We start from the raw sequence: 21,136 nt of genomic DNA, 5'->3' as shown, positions 1-21,136 counted from the left end.
ACCCAGGAGGCGCAGTCCTGTGCGATTGCCTCCATTGTGCCGGAGGGTGTGGGCTAGGATGCTTTGTGGGAGGGCGCTGTGCCCATCCGTTCCGCTGCTTCTTGGGGGGGCACGGCTTGGCCGCACATTCGGCAGAGTATGGTGGTGATGAAGGGGACTAACCTGTGTGCTGAATGTGCAGACTTGATTTGTGCCCATTGCGCGACTAGTGGCGACTCCCTCCTTTAGTGTCGCCTGCTGCGGCTGCCCTGCTGCAGAATGTACTGATACTTGCAATCGCTTGCTAATTGTCCTCAATTCAACAATGCTAGTGTGCTGATTACTCTGCTCCGCTGTTCTCACGTACTCACAGTTATGATTTCTTTATGATTTCTTTCTTAAATTTAGGTTATTTTCTGTATTTTATTTCCTATAATGTCATGCTTATGATTTCATTGAAAGCAAAAATGGAAAACTGTACTGTGTTATGCTCACTTGCCATGATCCCTTTGTACGACCGCTGGTTTACTGGACTATGCTACAAATGGGGCCTGATGGAGGCTTATGTCATTCTTCTTTGTACACAAGTGAATTGCTTATTTTGCTCAATAAAGAGATTTAAAAAAAAAAACTAAGAAATCTATAATGAAAAAGGTTTCATCACCATGGTATTCAACTGACTTAAAGCAGATAAAGATCAAATGCAGACAAAAGGAGCGACTCTGGAGATCTCAATATAGCATTGATCATAAAAAGGAATATTGTGCAGTCCTTGAAGAATACAAGGCCGCAATTATACAAGCAAAGACTGCCTACTTTACGATAAGAATCCAAGAAGCTGCAAACTCATCTAAAGAACTATTTCAAACGGTCAATGCATTGATGAGATGTCCACGTGACATAATGTTCACGCCAGAACAAGAATTTGTAGATAAAATAGCCACTTTTTTTCAAAACAATGTGCAAACAGTGTATGATGATCTAGAAAAATCAAGACATAATACAGAACAAATAAAGATAGTGCAATCAGAATTTATGAAGGAACATGATGGCTTGCTATCTTTCTCCCCAATCTCAGAAGAAAGGGTGGAGGAATTGGTTTTGAGTATTAAGTCTGGCTACCCTCTGGATCCTTGTCCCCCATATATAGTTCACATGGTATCAAAAACTATCAGCTCTGCCTTATCTCCACTAATTAATAAAAGTCTGACTGACGGACTGTTCCCCAAGGCATGGAAAAAAGCCTGTATACGCCCACTTTTGAAATAACCTAAAATGGACCCACAGGTTGAGATGAACTACAGACTCATCTCCGGCTTGCCATTTGCAGCAAAAGTATTGGAAAAAGCCATAAATTGCAAACTGATGGCTTTTTTGAGGCAAACAATCTGTTAGATACCACTCAGCATGGTTTCCGTGCTAAACATTCCACTAAGACTGCTTTAATAATGGCAACAGAAGAAATACGCAAGGTAACAGATGAAGGGGGCAGGGCTATATTAGTCCTGCAGGACCTAACTACAGCCTTTGACACGGTGAACCACACCGTGTTGAATCAAAGACTGCAGGAGGCTGGCGTAAGGGGCACAGCACTCTCTCTTTTATCATCCTTTCTGTTAGACAGGAGACAAATGATTTGCTGGAATGGCCTGAGATCAGAAGAGTTTACCTTGCCGGGTGGAGTCCCGCAGGGATCGGCCTTATCGCCAACATTATTTAACATATATGTGGCCCCATTGGCCAGAATGATAAAGAGCCATGGCTTCAAGTTGGTGTCCTATGCTGACGATACGCAGCTTATAGTATCTGTAGCTGAGTCAGGAGACACCAGGGCCACGGATTTCTGTAATTGCATCTCATCCCTGATGAGCTGGATGAATGTGAATTTTTTTTAATTAAATGCGGCAAAAACAGAAGTCCTGGAATTTGGCACAAAAGAACAAATCTGGAGCCATCTATGGTGGCCAAATACTGCTGGATCACCCGCGATACCAGTTTCAAAAGCTAGGAATCTAGGAGTTATGGTCGATAAAAATCTGACCTGGGCCCCACAAATCAATCAGGTAACGTCCACATGTTTCTTCACACTAAGAGGATTGAGAAAGATTCTCCCCTATATTCCTTTTTCCCTAAGGAAAACGGTAGTTGTCTCTACCATTCTGTCCAGAATCGACTACTGTAACGCCCTTTACCTGGGAATGGGTGTTGCGCAATTAGATAAGCTTCAGGCCATTCAAAACGCAGCAGCCAGAGTACTGCTTGGGCTCCCCAGACATCACCCTACATCTAAAGCCATCAGACACCTTCACTGGCTCCCTGTCCGCAGACGAATAGAATTTAAGTCACTCTGTCTCGTTCATAAAGCCTTGTTCGGAGAGGGTATGAAAGATGTACAATCTCTTTTTATGCACTACGTCCCCACAAGGACTCTGAGATCCTCGTCCCTTGGACTTGTACAAATTCCAAAAATAAAAAGAGTACGCTGCGGAGGAAAACGCTTTTCATTCCTGGGTCTAAACTCTGGAACACACTTCCATCACATCTCAGAGGTCTATCAAACAGACTGGCATTTAGGAAGGAAATTAAAACATGGCTCTTTCCTAAGCAACAGTAGATGCCTTTACGATACTGCTTAACTCTAACGCAGCGCCAAGACGCCTCGGCAGTAGTGCGCTTTATAAGTACAGTCAGTCAACCAGTCACTTCCCCCTCCCCATCCAGAAGGGATACTTCACCAGGGTTAATCGAGTGCTCCCTCATTTCAGACTTTTTGTGAAGTGAAGAGGCTCCTGTTGTAAAGTTAATACGCTCCTCCAAACCTAAGGGAATACGTTCTTCCTCCTCCGCATTAATGTCATCCTCTTTAGGGCGAGATAGGCAATTTACTTTCCTTCTCAGCTGCCTTGGTCTTAGAGGCGTATGAGGATGGAGTTCTTAAATATGTGCTCATTCGAGCCACAGAGATTGCAGGATTTTTCAGTTGTACACTGGGCAGGCTCATGCCCACCGCGCTGGCACTGCGTGCAATAAGGCTCAGTACAGTCTCTAGCAAAATGCCCCTCAGCATTACACCTCCTACATGTTTTTGGCTGTCCCACGTACAAAACATTCCCCATGGCGCCTCCAAGTCAGAGAATAATTGGAATATGGATTAATTCTACTGTAGCTGGGTTTCTTTTCAGGATAACACATGCTTTAAAATATCCTATTTTGACACCATCTGCATCTCTAACTCTTGCCCCATGGGACATGAACAGAAATGATTAAGCCATGTAATAATGTCTGCACACTATATAAATTCACTGAACATGGATACGTTCACTCATCTCTTTTGTGGCTATGTTAAAGCAGTCATTATAAAGTTATTTAAAGGCTCCAGAGACTGCTTTTCTTTAAAGCGTTTCAAGCATTGTTCAAACAGTAGAAATGTAGTAAAAATCACTTCATACAATCTGCCACCAGGAAAAAAGAAAAGGAAGTCAATTTGTTCAGGTCTAAATCCTAATTCTTTTTGCAGCACTCTCGTGCAAAGCAGAAGCCCATCCATCGATCCAGACATCTGGTTCTTTTAAAGAAAATCTCACCACATTGCGACGCGCCCAAGAGGCCGTCATTTCTGACTGGAAACCCTGTCAGAAAGGGTTTCCCTTGATTTGGCAGGTTATCCTCAGAAGAAAAGGACCAGGAAGCATTCAGCTGAAGAGAATGGAATGACAGCCGAGGAGAGCGGAATCTTCAGATACAGGAATTCCAAAGAAGCCAGCAGCCTTGTGATCATGGTGTCTCCCATGCCAGATAAGTATGAGTTGGAAGGGGAGAGGGCGAGGGTGGCCCTCTAGGCATCTCCCCACAGAGCGAGGGTGGTATTAACTCAGGCAAGGCCTGAGGCTGGGCGAGGCAGAGCATGGGCATGGAGGCGCAAGGTGACCAACTAAGGCCCTTGTGCCCACTTTGCAATACGCGCAGCTCCACAGCGGCTTCCCACTGGCCTCGCCAGGCAAGCAAAATTTGCATCCCCTAGCCCACGCCCACCAGCAGCACCAATGAGGGCCCCGATTTCACTATGCTGCACATTGCTCACACAGTGGTAAAGCCAAAGCTACAGCAAGCACACAAGAGGGCTTGGCAGGTCAAAAACAGGCCCAAAAGCTGAATTGTCAGACCCTCCACACTGTGCGCAAGCAATGGTTACAGCAAGCACAGAAGAGGGCTTTCTAGGTCAAAATCTGGCCCAGAAGCACGTTTCTAAGCCCTAACCCAGCATCCCCCAGACTGGTAAATTTGCATGCATATGTCATTAGCCCTTGCCCGCTCCCCATTCCAGCCAGATTACAGCACCCTGGACGGACCACACGAGACAACAAAAGGTGCTCCAAACTCCTGTTTATTTTTTTCCTTTTTGACATTCTTGAGTCCACAGATCAGGGGAAAGAGTGAACGCAGTCCCCCACTACCAGAAATTATGCCGTTGAGTATCCTGCATTTGGGGACATCGCAGGGGTCAGCAAATCCGAAGTACAATGCACGAACCTCACCCCAGGAGAACCTTTTTTTTTTGTGTTTCAAAAACCTTTATTAGTATAAAAAGACATTACAAGTTAGCCAGTCCTTGAACAGGTGGCACTACAATGAACCATGTGTAGACTGCACGCAGTGCAATATCAGCACAATGGTGTACATATCAAGTGTTGTCAACAGAGTTCATATAAAATCTTTATAGGTTTTAGAGTAGAACAATAAAAGTTAACTTATATGCTAATAAAGGCAATTAAGGCGTTATAAAGCTGATTCTTAGAACAATAACCAGAGAGTAGTCATTTTCAGTGTGGTTAAAATAACAGAGAGAGTGACGAAATTCAGAAGATATTACTTGGATCTTATTTGTCATCCCATACCCGAACAGAGTATGTAGTTTGTTTCCCACATTCAACTATATCTTTACATAAATAGTCTTGAACCAAAGAGCGACCTAGAGCATAAACAACAGGTGGCGAAAGATCTACTCCTTTAAATAGGAGGAGGTTACGAGCCTTCCAAAGCACATCTTTCATGCAATTAACAACAATCCAAAGTTTATGGCAAGGAAAGCTGGATCTCATTAAGCCAAAAAGAACAATCTCCTTTGTGAGAACTACGGGGCTTATGTATCAAACGATTTTTCATTCGCAAACGCTGCGATTTGCAAATATACAGCGTTTGCAAATGAAAAAACGCTCAAAGCGATGAGCTGTTTTCTCATCGCAAAATTAAGGAATCGCACAATTTGCGATCCCTTAATTTTGAGTAAGCATTTAAGGAATCGCAAATTGCGATTCCTTAAATGCTATGTATCAAGCACCCAAGTTGTGTGATTTCTCATTATGAAATCGCAAATTACCACCAACTTCGAGTTGGTGGTAATTTGCAATTTCTTTCACAAATGCACTTTTTTGCATTTGTAAAGGTGCCATATGCGCACACATGTTCATTACAGGGGTGCATCAGGGTGTCCTTATGACACCCTTACACCCTTGAAACTATTCTCAATTTGCGATTCTCAAATTGCGAATCGCAAATTGAGAATGAATTTCCAATCATTCCTATGGGCCTCCTGACCCATAGAAATGAATGGGAAGGTATTCCTTAATTGCGATTTCGCAATTTGCTAATCGCAATTAAGGAATATTAAGAATTCACAAAAGAATTGCAAATTTTTAAATACATCCCATTTTGCAATTCTCAAAAAATCACTATTTTAGAATCGCAAACACGGATGTTGATACATCTGCCCCATCATCATTATTAAGGAGGGAAAGCCATTCCTTAGTCAAATCCCAAACGGCCTGCGCCATCATACAGTTCCAGAATAAATGTTCTATAGACTCATCTAGGAGACACCCTTTTCTAACACAAAGAGGGGACCTAGACATTCTCCTCTGATGTAAAAACAACTGTAAAGGTAAACAACCTTGTACCACCGGCCTTGCAAGATCACAATGGATATTAGACAAATATTTAGCAGAAACATTGGCCCATATTTCTTTAGATGTTTTAGGTGAAAACCCTACAACAGGAATCAAAGAGTGATCGCAAATTGCTTTCTGGATTAATTTTGGCGACACCAAGTCAATAGGAATCTGGCCCAAGTTGTGTTTCTTGATATAGTTCTTAGCAAAATGATAGACAAAGGGGCAGGATTCTGAGTGTGGAGTATTGTTGGAGACATCCTTACTCCAACCCTACATACTGTAAAGCTGAGCCAAAACCTACAAAAGTAAGTCCATTTCCTTTCCTCTATATTTGGACAGGTACTCCCTTTGATCAAGTTATTAATAAAAACAGAATAAATGCGAAGCCCAATGTCGGGAGCATTCTTACCACCCTGTAAACAAGGTTTATACATTTTAGCACGTGCCACTTTTTCATGTTTACCATCCCAGATAAACTGGAAAATCCATCTTTGAAGCAAAGTCAGACAGGAACGGGGCATAGGGAAAATCATGGCAACATAAAGGAGACTAGAGAGCAATTCAGCTTTAGATACAAATATTTTCCCAGACAGGGAAAGCGATCTCAAACGCCAAAAGGCAATTTTCTGTTTAACTTTAGTCATGCAGTCATTCCAGTTATGCGAAGTGTCACCTTCCCCCAAGAAAATCCCCAGTACCTTGATACGATCTTGTACAACATTAAGGCCCCAATCCATAATGGGTTCTTTCCATTGAATATATAAACATTCACTTTTAGTAGCATTGACTTTGGCTGCAGCTGCAAAGAAAAAATGGTTACAAAACCATAGCACTTGGCGAATAGAGGCATTGCTAGTACAGAAAACAGAAACATCATCCATATAAGCTCATAAGACAGCTGAGCGACCCATCCTACCCGGGAGAGGAATACCCTTGATGATTGTATTATTTCTTATAGTGGCCAGGAAAGGTTCAATAGCCAATATAAACAGGAGCGGTGACAAAGGGCAGCCCTGTCGTACCCCAGAGTCGATAGGAAAAGGGTCAGTGGGGTTTCCATTAACCAACACACAGCTGTAACAATCATTATACAAAAGGTTAATCCATGAACAAAACTTTTGCCCAAAGTTCGTTTTCTTCAAGACCTTAAAGAGAAAAGAGTGATTCAATTTGTCAAAAGCTTTCTCTCGGTCCAAACTTAATGAACAGAGCGGTAGACCACGGTCCTCCACATAATATAGCAAATCTCTAAACAAGCATAAGTTATCCTGGATTTTACGGCCAGGAACACCACAGGTTTGATAAGAAGCGATAACAGTCGAAATCACTGGTCTGAGTTTGAAATAAAATGTTTTGGATAATATCTTAAAGTCAGCATTTAATACTCTAATTGGGTGCCAATTTTTAAAATCATGCCTGTCCCCTTTCTTTTTTTATATAAAGAAGTTTAATACTTCCACCACAAAGTGAGCTGGGGTGGGAGCCAAAACTAAGAGTGCAAATATACCTGCAGAAGGTCTGGGCAAATAAAATCCCAAAAAGTTGCATAAAACTCAACAGGGAGACCATCAGATCCTGGTGCTCTCCCCTTAGGCAGACTTCGCATAGCCCTCTCAATGTCATCCAAGATAATATCACTTTCCATGGCTGTTTTATCTTCTGCAGAAAGGGAAGACTGTAAATGTTGGAGGAAAAAAGTTGGCTGTAGCCTCCTCGCAGGAGTTCTTGGCATACAAGTTACTAATCCCATCTGTAGAGGTGTGCCTGGTGCCTGCAGAGTCAGAGACAGAGTCTAAGATTCTACCCCCAGATTTAGGCTTTAAGAAAAAGAAGCAAGAACATTTTTCATTTTCATTTTCTTCAAAAAATGTTGCTCTGCTGCGTATAATTAACCTTTCAGTATACTCAGAATAAAGTGAGGAAAGTGTCTGTTTACATGAGAGGAATTCAGTTTGTACATTAAAACCCAAATCTAACAGGCAGGAGAGGTTTTGTAACTGTATTTATAAACTGTATATTTTGTGCCTTCTGGTCCTTGCCAGTCTGATCCCTTCTCGGATAAAGAAGGATTTTGTACGGGCTTTAATGTCCTCCCACCAATCCGTAAATGTTGGGAATAAAATCTGAAGGGACTGCCAGTTTTTATAGTGCGTAATAAACTTCTGACAAATAGAATTGTCTTCTAATAGTCTTCTAATAGTCTTACATTGAGCTTCCAAAAGTCTTTCCCGCGCTGCGGGACAGCAGACACAGAAAGGCCAACCTTTAACAAGTTATGGTCAGAAAAGAAAACAGGTCTAGTTTCTGCTGATGTAATCTTATCTAAAGAGTTGGTAAATATGAAATCAATCCGGGACATGGTAGAAGTGAAATGAAATGAAAAAAAGATTACTATAGCGCCAACTACCCGGAGGCCTCCTAGTGCTTGTGAGCAGGCAGGACAGAGTTAACCAGGAATGTCAAACTAGCGTTAAAAAGGTGGGTTTTAAGCAACTTACGGAAGATTTGTAAGTTGGATTCCCTACGTAGGGTGAGAGGGAGGGAGTTCCACAAGTTGGAGGCGTTTATTGAGAAGGAGCGACCCCCCCATCTCGCTCTGCGGACTCTCCTAGGGGAGGCCAAAAAGGCCTCGCTAGAGCGAAGGCTCCTAGCAGGAGAGTAGGGAACCACAAATGAGTGGGTTTTCCGAATGGCTCCATGGGTAAGGCACATGGCCTTAAAACGTATTCTGGACTGAACGGGGAGCCAGTGGAGTGTTTTCAGAGCAGGGCTCGCAGACTGCCTACCAGGATTCTGCAAGAGTAGACGGGCTGCGCAGTTCTGGATTACCTGAATTTTTTTATGGTGGCACAGGGAGCGCCCAAATATAGGGCGTTCCCGTAGTCCAGTCGAGACAAGATGAGGGCATGCACCATGATCCGACGTGCAAGAAAAGAAAGTAAGGGTAGAATTTTCCGTAACATCCTCATCAGACCGAAGCAGGTGGCCGAGAGCTTGGCAGCTTGATAGTTGAAACTAAGGGAGTTGTCGAGCCAAATGCCAAAACTCATGATCTGCTGCTTAGGAGTGGGCATACTGCCAAGACAGGGCGGCCAAGATGGTATGCTGAAAGGAGAGGGTAGTTTGCCCACAAACATTAGCTCTGTCTTGTCCCCGTTTAGTTTGAGATGGGATAATTCCATCCATTCAGCTACCGCCTGTAGGCAATTGCCCAAGGCGCCAGATGAACCTTCAGGGTGGTTTAATGCAACCACCAGTTGGGTATCATCTGCGTAGGTGATGATTTGAATGCCGAATGGAAGAACTATCCCTGCCAGTGGAGCCATATAGGTATTAAACAATGTGGGGCTCAAGGAAGAACCCTGAGGGACCCCACATCTGAGAGGCCACTGATTGGATGAAGTTGTATCCTCAATAATTTGGAATAACCGGTCCTCCAGAAAGGACTTGAACCAAGCCAGGGCCCTGTGCTTCACTCCAAGGTTGTGCAGGCGCTCAAGCAGGATGGCATGATCAACAGTGTCGAAAGTGGCACTGAGATCCAGCAAAATAATTGCTGCTGAGCCGCCTTGGTCTACCAGCCTTCTAGCCTCTTCCGTTACTGCCAGTAAGGCAGTCTCTGTCCCAAGCTTTGGCCGGAACCCTGTCTGGGACTCATGGAGAAGACTATTTAATTCCAAATGTTGAACTAAGTTGAGGTTGATATGTTTCTCAACCAGCTTACTCAACCAAGGGAGAAGGGAGATAGGTCTAAAATTGGCCAGGTTTGAGACATCCAAGTTTTTTTTTTTTAAAAGGGCTCTGACCTGAGCACGTTTCCAGGCTGAAGGTACCCTTCCCATGGTGACAGAAGCATTTAGGATCTGTAGAATTGTTGGACGGATGACTTCCGATACTGAGGTGAGATGTTGTGCAAGGGCAGGGTCCGTGGGTGAGCCAGAAGTGACCCTGGACATCAAAGTACTCAGAGTCAACTCATTCGACAAGGGAAACTCAGCTAGTGAGCACAGTGGGTTGGGGGATGAACTCGTGTTGTTGGGAACTATAGACCCACTCTGATGTGGGAGGAAGGATTGAGATATCGGCTGAATTTTTTGGTGGAAGTATTTGGCCAGATTATCACAGCAAGCTTGTGTATCTTCTAGATTAGAAGCTTTACAGGGTATGGAGATCAGGGATTCGGCAATACGAAATATTTCTTTAGGTGAGTTCGCAGCTGCACCAATCTTCTCCTCATAAAAGGAGGATTGGGCGTTTTTGATTTCAGCTTTGTAGTTTCTTATTGCCTCTCTATAGTCATTTTTCCTTTCAATAGCTAAATTCTGCCTCCATCTCCTTTCGAGTTTCCTGCAGATTTGTCTAAGTTCTTGTAGTTTGAGGGAGAACCAAGGAGCCAACTTATGTTTGCGGGTCTTCCGGGCAGGTCTTTTTGGGAGGAGGATGTCGAGTGAATTTTGGATCCAGGCATTAAAATTATTATTTCCCTTTACTGGATCAGAGACAGCATCAGGAATAGTGGCCATTAGAGTCGCCGACCACCGGCTGGGGGACAAGTTCGCCCATTTCCTTTCCAGCCGAGGGGCAAGGTTCTGCGCAGGGAGGGGGATGGTGGTTTCCCAGACCAGAGGGACTAGTAGGTGATCAGTCCAAGGGACTGGAATAGGAGATCCTACTGAGAGATCCTGGTCGTTGCTAAGCACCGGATCAAGAAGGTGACCCTTGATGTGCGTGGGGGCAAAACCTTTCTGCACGAATTGGTGCGCTAAGAGGCTCGCTAATAAATCTTTTGCCATGTGGTCAAATGGGTCATCTAGATGGATATTGAGGTCGCCTAATACAGTGAAGTTAGACGAGGTTAAGGCTGAATCAGCAATGAAAGAAGGGAGTGAGTTAAGGAACTGACCTAAAGGCCCAGGGGAACGGTTTAAAAGCAAGCCAGTAAAGGTGTGGGTAGGTGAGAGTTGTAGGGAGAAAGACATGCTTTCCGTATCGGGTATGTCTTCCATAGAGGACCGGCAGCAATAGTTGTCTTTAAAGATGATCGCTAGTCCTCCACCTCTGCCTGATTTGCGGTCTACTCTATGTATTAAGTACCCCATTTGCAGAATCTGAGTAATGGCTGGGTCGACTTCATCCTGCAGCCAAGTCTCTGTTAGAAAAAGAACGTCCGGTTTGAGATCTTCAACGAGAAGAGCTAGTTCAACTGAATGTTTGGAAAGAGAGAGGCAATTTAGAAGATAAAATTTGGGGGGGCATAGCCTTCTTAGTACCCATATTACTGGATTGTAATTTAAAATTGCAGTAAGAACAATTGGTAGGGTTGTTAGCAAGGGCCAGTGAGTGTAGGCATTTAGTGTCCAGTGCTCCTCGCAGATTTAGTAGGGTCTGGGCACTATAAATATAGGTTAGGTGGGCATAACCCGGATTCGTGGCCCCTGGTCCCGGTCGGGCGCGGACGGGCGCAGACGGGTTTGCCTTTGGCGCGCCATCGGCGGGCCCGCTGCGCACGTCCACTGCGCGACTGCTGCATGGGATTTAAGTAAGGTAATGCGGGGAACCACTAGAGCGAGAGCCTCTCAAAATGGCCGCTCGCGAGTGTCCCACCGAAAGTGAGGATAGTGCCCCTGCTCTAAGCGTCTACTCCCTCCACACAAACAGCATGGCAGCTTTGGTGGACCGGGGAGGCTGACGCAAACAACACCAAGCACAAGATTGCACAGGTAAAGAGTTAGGAATAGACCAAGTGAATCCTGGGTCATTAGGGTGAAGGACCTTGTAGGCATCCTGTAAGTTAAAATCAGTTATTAAATTCAAAAGCAATTTTGAACTACTACCTAAGCGAATAGTAGATTGAGAAACGCTGTCATTGGCATGGAGTAAACAATTGGAATCCCCACCAATAAAAACATTTTTGTTACACAACAGAAGTTAGGGCAATACATTCAGAATATCATTTCTATAAGTCAGTGATGTGGGGCAATGTACATTAATAAGGCGTACATCATGGCCATTCCACGTGCCATCTACACTTAACACTCTGCCTTTAGCCATATGATTAACTTTCTGAATGTTAAAAGTGGAGTCACGGAAAAGTATGCCAATGCCTGCATTCCTATCTAAATTGCAGCCAGACCAAACAGATTGCCCACAACCCCATCTGTCCTGTAAAAGTTTTTCTTTTGTAGCCTCTGGTATAACACATTCCTGTAAAAAGATAATGTCAATATTTTGATGCCTTCGGAAATCAAAAACGGAACCACACTTATTAGCATTGCCTAAACATCTGACATTGATGCTACCTAAAAAGAGCATCAGAGAAAAGTAAAAAACTACATACATTGTCAGATCTTATGTGAGTCTATTTTCTTACTTTTCTTGGATATCCGAATGAGCAAATTCTTTAGAGTCACTGCTGTCCGCTCCAGACTCTGCAACATCCCCTTCTTTATCTTTCCTTTTTAAAGATGAGGAAAAATTCATGGCCACTTCAATTTCGTCTGCTGGGATGTCATCTTCTTTACCCCACTCAACTACTATACCAGCTACAACAGAATCAGAGAAAGAGGACGGTTCTACTGCTTTGCAAGCATAGTCAATCTTTGCCAAAGCATCACTGGCTGGAATTGGAGACTCATGTTTACTAGTGAAGATGGATGCAAAATCGGAATTGGCAGGAATCAACATTATATATATATATATATATATATATATATATATATATATATATATATATATATATATATATATATATGGTATTAGCATCCTGACTTTGTACAAGAAAGAGATCAGGGGTAGCATATAAACTGTTGCCTTCATGAGATGAAGACTCATGTACTCCAGAACCCTTAGGTTTTTCTGCAGGATTACGAAATGGTAGGAGGGTTGACGACAGACACAGATTTATTCCTGTTGAGCCTCTGTTCCTTAGGGAGAACATTGGTGTTGTCACTTAGTGAAAGTGATGACAGGTGAGATGACTGCGCCTTTGCCATAACCTGATTGAGACAATCGGAAAGCGGTCCCTCATTGGGCAATGAGGGACCCATATCAGAACCATTCTGTAAAGCATCACCCAGTCTATTAGGACGTAAAATCTGGTTTCCTGTAGCGGTGACAATGCTAAGAGGGAGTCCAGGATCCCCATTACTGGGGTCATTGACCGTATTTGAAACAGGTATTATCTGCTTGTCATTATTTCTATTGATGGAGTTGGCGGGTTGCTGCGCTAGAGTCTCACCATCCCTGGGGGCAGCCGCAGTGTTAGCAGGGGAGTCTGGTAACTTTAAAGTAGTTTGTCCAGGGAGCTTCTGAGAAAGACAACCAGAGGCAGGTTGTTTTCTGTCTACCAGCAGGGTTGGAGTATCAGGAGGGCCAATGACTTCATTCTCTTTATTTACTTCAGCCTCTCTTTCAGACTGTGACATGCAAGTTGTAAAGTCGAAGCGCTCTTCCTCTAGACCAAGACCAGCCAGAAAAATGTGCATGCCCACGCCCACCAGCAGAGCCAATCAAGGTCCTGCTTTCACTATGCTGCAGGTTGCATACACGGTGGGAAAGCCAAGGCTACAGCAAGCACACAAGAGGGCCGATATTGGGCCCAGAAGAAGAGATTTGGGGCTTCTGAGGTTCAAGAGCTGCCACTGAGGCTCACTCTAGGGGTAGGAAGTGCCTGTTGCCTGGCTAGGCCCCAGTTGACTGCTTGTGGCTGAAAGCCAGGGACAGGCCTGCAAGCAAGCGAGCAGGGGTTCTCGTTCTGAGCTCCTCACGCCTTCCTGAAAGCTCACAAACGTGACAGAAGCCTTGCCGGGCCACTGCCTGGGTGCCTCAGTCAGAGAATGGGCCCGGGAAGGCTAGGGCGAGGCAAGAGGTTGGCAGCCAGCCCACAGCCCCAGGGGTTGCGACTGAAAGCAGCAGACAAGTCACCTGGTCAGGGCCTACTACCCTGTCTCTGAATAGGTCCCCAGAGTGGGAGGCTGCAGCTATCCCATCATTCCCAGGCTCAATCCAATCCAGCTTACACCACCCTGTACACAGACCAGAGGAGACGACAAAGGATGCTCCAGACTCCTTTTTATTTTTTTACTTTTTGTCTTTCTTGAAACCAGAGGTCAGGGGAAAGCGCGACGCAGTCCCCACTACCAGAAATTATGCAGTCGAGTATCCAGCATTTGGTGACATCGCAGGGGTCAGCACATCCGAAGTTTAATGGATGAGCCTCACCCTGGGAGAACCACTTTTTTTTTGTCAAAAACTTTTATTAAGTGCTTAAAAGTTTGCGATACATAGTTTTTAAGGAAGTGGTACCTCTCCTCTTAGGGAGGGCAGTCCACTTTAACTTTGTTTAAAATGCACATTTACATTCTTTCAGTTTGGCATTTCAGAATTATTTGCAATGCGCAGGTTTGTTACGGTTTTAAGTAGGCCGCCATTTGAAAAAGTACAGTAGGGAAGGAGGGGTTTGATCTATAGTTCTTCCTCCTCCTCACTTTCCTTTTCGTCCATGAATGCGTAGTTTCCTAGCAGGCTGTGCAACACCCTGCGGCACGCCTCCCTGCTCACCACCTCTCACCGTTGGTCACCAGGTGGGTCCTGGCATACAGGAGAATGTCCTTCACACCACAGAGGCCCAGTTTTTGCTTCATCTAGGCCAGACGTTCATTCCAGCTCTTCGCAGCCACCCCTGGTCCTCCAACCCAGACGCAGAGGATCTTCATCAATCCGACAATCAATGTGAAAGGGGAGAGGCTCATTGCAGAGGTCCTATCGCCTGAAGAGTTTCGCCTGCGACTTGCCCACTTTGATTTTAGCCCCTAATGCCTTGCCAAAATCCAAGCACGCCTCCAGCAAGGATTGGACTGATTTCCCATCCGCACAGAAGAGGGTGACGTTGCCCATGTACAGTTCACACTTGACCTCTTATCTTGCGTCGCCGGATGTCGGGATCCCTCTGATGTTCGGGTTCTTCTTGATGTACTCAGCGAGTAGCTCTATAACCAAAACAAACAGAGGTGGAGAGAGTGGACAGCCTTGTCTTACCCCAGACCGGATAGGAAAGGGGTTTGTTTTACAACCATTTACAATGACTGAATTGAAGATGTCTTTATACATTATTTTAACGTAATTGCAGAACCGCTCCCCTAGCCCAACACCGTGCAGTACCGTCTCCATGAAATCATGGGAGACGCGGTCGAATGCCTTCTCCAATCTAGACAGACCAGGGCAGTCCGGATGTTGCGGTCCGTGATGTACTGGATCGTGTCCCTGATCAGTGCCAGGCTATCTGCGCCCCGGGACCCCACAGGTTTGGTCTGGGTGAACTAACCCTCCCATGGCTCCCTTCAGTCTATTTACCAGTGTCTTTGCCAGGATCTTGTAGTTTACATTCAGGAGAGAGATGGGGTACACGTTATTGAGGTCACAAGAGAGCAATAATTACTTCCCTTGGACTGTGGGGCATTATTCCCTCCCTTTCCATCTCCTCATACACCTGCAGGAGGTCTGGTCCCACAATGAGGCATAGAATTTGACTGGGAGGCCATCACTACCTGGTGTCTTTCATGACTTGAAGTATTTAACTGCAAGATGCAGCTCCTCCGAAGTGAGGGGGGCATTAGGGGCTTCTCTCACTGTTGGGGAAACAGTTCTTGGGATTCCAGAAATAAAGTTTTCTGCTTGATCTCCCTCTGACCTCTTCTCTGAGTAGAGGTCCCCATAGAAGTCTGTCACACCCTTCCTAATGTCGTCCTTTGTGTCACAGAGGGTTCCTTCCTTATTGCGCAGTTCAACCAGAGGGGTGTGCGCAGAGTGGATTTTCCAATAGAAGAAGGAGAGGCATTTCACCCCCTTCTCCAGGTTCTCCACCTTGGAACGGAAAATGATCCTCCTGGATTTGTCATGTAAGTGCTCGCTCAGCTCTTTCTTGACTTCCTCCAGAGAGCTAATGACGTCCCATTCCCGGAGTTGGAGGTTGTGCAGTTCTTGCTGTAGTCTACTGAACTCCCTCTTTCTCCCCCTTGCAACCTGCCTGCCCACATTCTTGAAAACATCATGGATCCTGCCTTTGACCCATTCCCACCATTCCCCAGTGGACTGGAAGGTGTTTTTCATAGCTTGCCACTGGATATATGTCTCCCTCAGCTCCTCCTTCACCCCCTCTTTCTCCACAGAGAGCTATTCAGTTTCCAAGTACCTGGACCTGTCACAAACATGCACATCAGTTCCCCTTGGAAGTGGATAGCTCTGTGGTCAGAAAAATGCACTGCCACCATTGAATGTTGACTGATCTTCACTGATTGAGAGGTAAAGATAACGTCAATCCTGGAGCGCAAGGAACCATCAGGGCGACTCCAGGTGAATTTCCTGGCGTTCACCCCCATGGACCCAATGACATCTATCAGGGAGGCCTCACCTACCATCTCTACCAGTAGTTTCGCAGCATCATCCATCCATCCTTCCTCAGTCATGGCCCCACATCTTCCACCTGCTTCTAGAATACAGTTGAAATCCCCACCCATCAAAATTGTTCTTCAGGTGACCAGCTGTGGAATGAGGCGCTGAAACAACTCCCGTCACTCGCCTACGTCAGAAGGGGCGTACATATTGATAAGTCTAACTGGCTCTCCTGACCACAAACCGTTGACGACAAGAGCCCTGCAGCCCTCGAGTTCGGTGACCGAGTCCATTGTGAAACGCCTCCCTCTGACTAAGGTAGCCACTCCTACAGACTTACTGCTGATCCCCCCATACCAAAAGGAAGGCCCTAGGGTCCACTGCTGGTCTAGGTGCTAGTATGATGTTGCAAAGGGGCTGTGGCATTCCTGACTCAAGTACACATCACACTCATGGCTCGTAAGAAAACTCAAAGTACTAGAACATCGGCGCCTGTCTCTAACACTTCTGACATTTACGGAAAATAATGAAATAGCCATCATTAATCTGTTTTTAAGAGTTTAACTTAATAATTAAAGACTAATTATCAAGGCAAAGCAAATGGTTACAAATACAAGTGACAAGGCTACTTACAGAATTTGTTCAGCCTCCAGTTGGGTCTCTGGTGCTGTGCCTTCCTGCTCGGCAGCTGTTGCACTGTGGAAAAGTAAATTTTGCCATGTTCTGTGTCCCTACGCCTCATCCATCATATGTTATGTGTGCATGATCAATATGCATATGTTATTCCCCATTTCTGATTAAAGACGCAATTACAGTTGTGTCCACCTCTAGTATGCCATTTTCCAGTCCTCGTGAATACTACGAATATCAGGCCTATGTAAGTAATGTTGCCACGTTTCTCAGTGTGCACGTTATTCAATTATAAAGTCTCCGTTTCCAGGCCTCAAAAGGGCCCGGACCACAGATTCAGCTCCTGTCTCCTGAAAGCCTCGCTAAGGAGCGATACAGCCCCCACCTGTATCCTCGACCCTTCACTCACTTCCTGCCTTGCAGTGCCCGGTGCACCCCGGCTCTGCCTCTGAGTCTGCCAAAAGTATGTTATAGTTCCTGCTATCAGTTCAGTCCTCCTCCTCTGCATTCCTAAGCTGCTGAACTGCATCAATAGTTTCCGTCATTGTCTAGCCTTCTCGTCTCCACGTTAGAGAAATACTGTATTTAATGGTCATTTAATATTCTTCACGCACTACATATAGAATAATGCATGGTCCAGTCTTAAAATCAGGTTAGCCTCTCCCCTCATGACTTCTAGTTTATATCAACATGTTCCCTAAACATTAGATACCAGATAGGGTTTAGGTACATGTCGCTCCGACCCTCCAGACTCTAGTCTCTGCTCCTAGCACAGAGTTCGTAGCCCCCAGCTTCTCCTAGTAACACGTCATTGCTAGTTTTCGCGCACCATTAGGTTAGAGGTCCCGGCTCCTTAGGTAGCCCCCTCCTATGTTTCCGCCCATTCATGACATATTCTGTTACGTTTTGCATCACATGTCTAAGTAAACTCCCAGTTACACCTCTTATTTCTGTTATCTCTCGCAACTGCTACGCGTCACGCCTTCTACTCCACCCACTGCTACGCCTACTGCAATGTAATGCTATGTGTTTGCGCTATGTATATAAGTCAATGTTTTGTTATTAAATGTTAGCGCGCTCATCCCAGACCCAGCCCCGGCAGCTGCCGGGCCTTATTGTCCTATTCCCATGCAGGTTGTCCTGATCCTGTCCTTATGCTGTAATAAACCTGCAGAAACTCCTACTACCTCGAATCTTGACTCTTATTTATTGAGCTATCTGTTATGCTATAAGTCTAGTCAAAAATAGGGTATTATTTATTTATTTACCACATAATGGCGCCCGAATAGGGACTTGCCCTTTCCCCACGCGTCGGTGAAGCCACGCCGACCCCCTGACCCTCTGCAGTCGTGACGGAACCATACCGTGCACTGGCAGATATTTCTGCTCCAAGTATCCCTCAGGCCCACGGAGGAGACGGAGGAGGCGGTCCAGCATCCGAACGAGACGGTGGAGGAACGCGGCGAGTCCCGACCAGAGCCCAAGCCGAGAGTCCAAGGTCCGAGGTATCCGGAGGCCCACCCGTAACTGAAGTCCGAAGTCCGAAGTTCGTCGTCGTAGTCCAGTCCCGTCCGAGGCCTTCCGTTCCGTGCTGCCCGGTGAGTACCATTGCTGGGGTAGTGTCTAGACAGGGTCAGTCTAAATTGACTCCTGGTCCGTGGGTTGGTGGTACCCAAGCCCACAAACGAAGTGTTCACCTAGGTGGATACGGGTCTTGATGCGTTCCTTTATGGGACCGGTATGTTCCGTACTGTTACAGCAGTGCATCCAGTAACTCTAGTCTGTTCCGTTCTCGAGAATTCTGTTCTGTTTCTGTTTTCAGTATTTTCAGGTAGTATTCTGTTCGAACTGTTATTTATAATGTTGTTTAATGTATTTTCAACGTCGTGGTATGCCTGAATTGTTTTCCCAATTGTTATTGTTTTTCGTGTATTGTATTGTGTTCCGATTCAAGTTTAGAATGCCGCTCTTTTCCAAGTTACGTCAGTTAAAAACTAGAAAGGGTCTGCTGGAAGCAGCAGTTCCTGTTCCGCCTAGGGACAGTCCAGGTCACTTTATGTATCAGAAACATGGCATAAGCGCCATATTGTATCTAGATTTATGGGTAGAGTATACCAAACAGTTAGAAGAAAAGTATAGATGGCCCGTATCGGGTACATGGGATGCCGAGTGTATCATGCGAGTAGAAGAAGCATTATGGAAAAAGAAAGCCAGACAGTCACAGAAAGATGCCATCGAGTTATGGCGTAAGGAAGCGCATAGAAGAACGGAAAAGGAAGTCAGAAAGTCAGAGTTAAGTAGAGAATCCCAAGAACGAGCCCAAGAAAGAGAATTAATCGAGATAGGTGAACAAGTCAAAGCCGAACAGTCAGACAGACAGAGGCATGCCCTTATTAAGGGTATGTATCCTCTCCTTGCCGAAGGCTTGCCAAAAGCGACCCCAGAGGCACCCAGTAATTTCCCGCCACCATTAGTTCCGACCAAGCTACATCACAAACCGACCGCAGCTGATATTTTTATTTCGTCCTATTTGGACGACACAGTTCCAGAATATGCAAATCCAGTTCGCGCTCCACCTGTCCCTGTAAATCAGGCACTTCCCGTTCCTCCAGACACCGGAGTACCTGTTACGGTACCCCCGGGTCAGCCTGCCATACAAGTTCAGCCCACGTTACAATTACCGACCCTGCAAGCACGAAGAATGTCAGTCGACGATTCTAGTATAGGGGCCGCAGGAGGAGGTCCTCCTCAAACCCCGCCGCCACACAAGCGTTTATCAGCACTCGAATTACATGCTCAAGCATCACAGCGTACTCCTAAAAGTAATAAGTCTGTTACAGAAATCAGACAAGCCCTTGCCGAATGTGTTTATGACACAGTCCCAGGCGAGTATAATATGGTTTTATATTCCGTACGCGTAAGAAGGGTGACCGAGTATCTAGTCACCTTACCAAATATGAAAGAAGATCTAGACAGAATATATCGTTTCATCCGTACAGGGGATGATCCAGAAAGTATTGGCGAGATTATGTCTCAAAGGAAAGCCGAGATTCAGCTCATGATATTAAAGTTCCTGATCAATTGTCTAATAAGAGAACAAGATTACCCGTCTAAAGATCCCGCCGAAATGAGAATCCTAACAAGGTGGAGTGATAATATAGCCGAGGGTAAGCACAAGACCATTAGTGCCATGGAAAGTATGTACAAGAAAATTCGTAAAGAAATAATAAGGTTACACGAACAGCGTAAAGCAGCACAAGTAAGCGAGAAAGAAAGTATCTCTGATCCTGAAGAGGAAGACGAGAATCCCGCCAGAATAGCGTATGTAGGAAAATCCAGATTTCCAGATCGCCATTTACGTCCAGAACCTAAGTCTATTTTTCATCATCCAGCACCAGAACGAGGTTCTCTAGAACAAGTATTTCAAGCTACCGATCACATTCTGAAATCACGAGTCGGTTATAGCGAATTAAGTACCATGTACGAACAAGAACTAGCCCGATCAGCAGTCCGATGGATTACTGATTCTACCACTTTTCCAGACGAAATAGTGGCACAAATGTTTCTGAAACTGCCCCCAGCCGAGCAACGACTGGTGGGTATGTATATGATCCAGCACCTCATTACCCTGTATGAGGGTCAACATTCTGATCCAGGCCCGTTACATGATATCCTGAACGAGTTACTCCAGTACAGATGGAGAGGTCTAGGTACCGATTTAATTAGTGTCATTCTAGAACAGCGCCACAAGTATAGAACGTTCCTGAACCCGCATTTTGTTCATGTCTCACCCCCAGAAAGTAAACCATTCTACATAGACAGACAGAATCCGCTACGAGAAGTCCACCCAGTCCAAGGGGCGGGTGGCGTAATGCAACGAGTGTTTGTATACACTCCGATATCAAAGATGGAACTTCTTGAAATGAAGAAATTAATTCCCTGTCATGACAAAGATCCAGCGGGGTTCCATAGAGAATTAAAAGACATGCTCCGTATGGGAGAATACACTTACCCAGATATCATTAAAATGTTAAAGGTCCTGTTACCCGCAGGGGTGTATGAAAAGTTAAAGGAAAAAGAATGGGAGGTGGGAGAGAAAAAGATCGATTGGACAGCTCTAGAAGCTGAAGACAAGGCACGAGTACCAGGTACCGGTCTTGGAGATAAATGTAAAGAATTACCAGAATTAT

At 45.2% G+C, this 21,136-nt stretch overlaps 1 non-coding gene and 1 pseudogene across 1 annotated transcript; both read right to left on the bottom strand.

Moving 5' to 3' along the window:
- Window positions 1–4,401: 4,401 nt before the first annotated feature.
- Window positions 4,402–4,561, bottom strand: LOC144820522 (U1 spliceosomal RNA). The gene has a single exon (XR_013607823.1). It is a non-coding gene; the product is annotated as a U1 spliceosomal RNA (small nuclear RNA).
- Window positions 4,562–14,036: 9,475 nt separating this feature from the next.
- Window positions 14,037–14,183, bottom strand: LOC144820519 (U1 spliceosomal RNA; annotated as a pseudogene).
- Between the last annotated feature and the right edge of the window lie 6,953 nt (window positions 14,184–21,136).

Source organism: Lissotriton helveticus, chromosome 2_1 (assembly GCF_964261635.1).
Source record: "Lissotriton helveticus chromosome 2_1, aLisHel1.1, whole genome shotgun sequence".
In the NCBI taxonomy this organism is placed as follows: Eukaryota; Metazoa; Chordata; class Amphibia; order Caudata; family Salamandridae; genus Lissotriton; species Lissotriton helveticus.
This window is presented reverse-complemented; position numbering and strand designations above follow the sequence as displayed.